Source organism: Bidens hawaiensis, unplaced genomic scaffold (genome assembly GCF_021521415.1).
Source record: "Bidens hawaiensis isolate Kalapana, Puna unplaced genomic scaffold, B.hawaiensis_p1.1 tig00056278_1, whole genome shotgun sequence".
Taxonomy (NCBI): domain Eukaryota; kingdom Viridiplantae; phylum Streptophyta; class Magnoliopsida; order Asterales; family Asteraceae; genus Bidens; species Bidens hawaiensis.
In genome coordinates this window covers 39,212-42,732 of record NW_027500150.1, presented here as the reverse complement: position 1 = coordinate 42,732, position 3,521 = coordinate 39,212, and positions in this window count along the sequence as shown.

Here is a 3,521-nt window from a genome sequence, read left to right as displayed (position 1 = left end):
AGTTTAACAAATTATAAGAATTAAATAGTAAATTTAATATATCATGACTTTTAAAAAATGTCTTTAAATTAGAATATCAACAGTTTCGTCAAATATTTATATAATTAAATAGTTTTTAATCTAATAGCTAGAAACTGATAAAAAGAAACATTGTTAAGAAAAACATTTTTTTTTGGTTTTTTAATGCCAATTAATAAGATGTCATAAACACGTTTATTTATTTGTTAATTTATTTATAATAAGATCTATTTGACAAAATAGCGAAGGTTTTTTTATAATCTTTTCATTTTTTTACTATCGTAATATGATTATTGTATATTTTGTTAAAAAATTTATCTTTTTGTTTATTGAAGTGAAATCATATTAGTTAAATAAATTTCATTTTATATAAAATAAAAACAACTTAAATTTGGAGATGATATAAATACGTAAGTTGACTTTTATAACTAAAACTAGTTTGAGACCCGTCTACTATACAGGTAGTTCATGAAAATACGGTATTTAATAAATAATCAATATACAAGAAACAATAAACATATTAAACACTATTAATACACAGTCGTTGTACAATAGTCTTTAAAACATTTTTAAAGTATAAATATCAAATATTTGAAAAAAAACAGGAAGCAAATATTAAATTAATAAATTTTGAAACATAAATTTTAAGAATGATAAATATTATTTTACTATTATAAATTTGATAAAAATGATGAGGTTTAATGTGAGAGTAACAAATGGCAAAACTTATAGTTTTTTATTAGAGAGTATAGATTTGAATTTAAATATAAGATTTAGGTAGACATAATCTACCTAAACTGATATATAGCAAATATATATTAACTAGTTTTAGAGCCCGTGTCACACACGGGATGATTCAAATTATAAAATTACAAGCAAAACAAATAATTGCATAACGTATATCAAAAAATGTATAACATCTATGCTTGTATATATGTCATGTGTATGTAAATTGATTTTATTTATATCACAAAATGATTTCTTTTAAATGAACCTAATAAAAAAATACACGTACCCGAGAACGCTCTTTCCATTTAAAATTTCATTCTTGGTGTCATATATGTATAACTGAAAGAATTTTGGTTATAAACCAATTTCGAAAATAAGACTTCTCTTACGATAGTAGTTCTAACTACTCAGCCTAAATAAAGAAGGAGTGTTACCTTTATTGATATATTTATCAATTTACCATCTATCGAATGGAAGGAGAACATTAAATTGTAACGACATATGTTCTTCAAGAACTATGTTTTTCTAAGCTATACCATGAAAATGATTTTAACTACTTTCAGGGGGCTTCTCGACTTTGCCATAATGACAACATAAAAAATAACATGTTAACCGATTCAATTTTGTGAATATTTTGTTTCATTTGAGCATAGTTTTGCATAACATGCTTCTCATACAATGTTCTAATCATAATTGAATGAAAAGTTAATGCTAACACCAATATTTCAAATTTGATAAAAGTTATAAGCATTGATAGGCCTTGGGTGGCATGTCGGAAGTGTTTGCAATCTTTTCTTAAATTTCAAATTCTAAACCTTTCAATTATTACCAAAAATGCCCTTGAAAATAAATTTGAAACCCGAATCATGTTTAAAATTCTAACTTTTATCCGTTTGATATTTTCAAGACAACACTTTGAACCCGTAAGAAATTTGATGATAAGTCTATTTGCTTTCTCAAACTTTTAAAAATACTCAGATTTCACATTTTTGACCCGTAAATAAATTTTGACCTAAATTTAGTTAACTTGTACCAAACAATCTATTTACCAACTTTTGACCCATAAAAGTCAAATTTAAGTTCCACAAAAACCCGAAACAATCCTCAATAAAAACCTAATAAATTAAATATGGTAAACGTTGTTATGTCTGAAAGTGATTGGTATATATTATTATTACATTTTAACATATATATAGTTTACTAAATTAATAAAAAAATAACTAGATAGATTTAAGCATATATTTATAATATATAAATGTATATGACAATTTACAATAATAATAATAATAATAAAATGGATTGATTTAAAAAAATGGATCGACTTTTAAGCATATATTTATAATTTAATGATTAAAAAAAATTACTTTGTAAAATGAAAGCATATTACATAGTATAATATGTTAATGATAATTTGAAATTATATTCTTCTCAATCTTTGATAAACATGGTTTGTTGTTGATTTGAATTTCACAAAGTATTTTGGAATATATAGTAAAAATATGTTAATATTTATTTTTATAAAAAAGTATAGATATAATATAAATAGAGTGTTAAAGGAAAGTGAATAATTATTAATCTATTACATATATTTTGGTAAATTAAGATATTAATTTTGGAGGAAAAAGAATTGCGAGAATTAACCAAAAGATGACAAGTGTCCACAATTATTTTACTTTATTAGAATAGAAAGATTATTAAATATCTTAATTTATGTGATATAAAGTAAACATGTTTTGGTAGGGAAATAATTGTTATATGAAACATGGTGATAACATGTGACACAATTATTATTTTTATTAGGATATGTAGATGTAGATTTATCTAATATTTAAAATTGACTTAAAATAGCTTTTAAAGAACAAATAATATTTGGTATGTTTTTAATCTTCAAAAACTAATATTATCTTTCGTTCCTGCATCAACTTTAGCCTTACATCATCACAATTGACAACCAAAATTCCAAATTCTTGTAACATTCCAAAAGCTCTAGGTCTTGTCATATTCTAATCATGATTTTTCTTTCTATAAAATAATATGGACGATAAGAATTTTGTAATTATTTTTGGTCCCATCATCAACCAAGGTCATGTGATGATGCCCATAATTGTTCGTGAGACGTCATTCATGTCATACTTTTATAAATTGTTGATCAATAACACAATTTTATATATAGTTTTAATACTCATAAAACATTTTAGTTGTGTTCTAACACATATAAAATATTTTTATTGAATCGTTGATAATTTTTCTATAAACATACAAGATACGGAATCACTTTAGTGATGTATAAATGTCAATAATCACATGTTCTTATTTTCTTCCCAAGTTAATGACTTGACACTTTAGTGTAAGAGATTGTAAAAGTGACATTAGGGGAAATGCTGTTACATCGAAAACTAGGTTGAGTTTTGTTGTCGGGTTGGGCCGTATCCAGTATTCTTCAATCATTCCCAAGTTCGTATTTGAGTTGCAACATATAGATGAACCAGTTAGAAATTTACCCGAAGTTGAATCTATGGGGAATGTACACCCTCTAATAATCAACATATATATGTATTTGTGTAAATATACCTTGGAGAACTCTTATAAGGTGAATGGAGAGAACAATTTATCATATCAAACGGTTGACCTTATTTATAAAAAAAGGGATGTGAACCGGATAGTTTTGAAACATCAAATCTACTGTTTGTTAATGGCAAGTCACACACACATTATTCATACTTTTAAGGCACTACAAGAAACTAATCTACACCCATTCTATTATTTGAACCTGG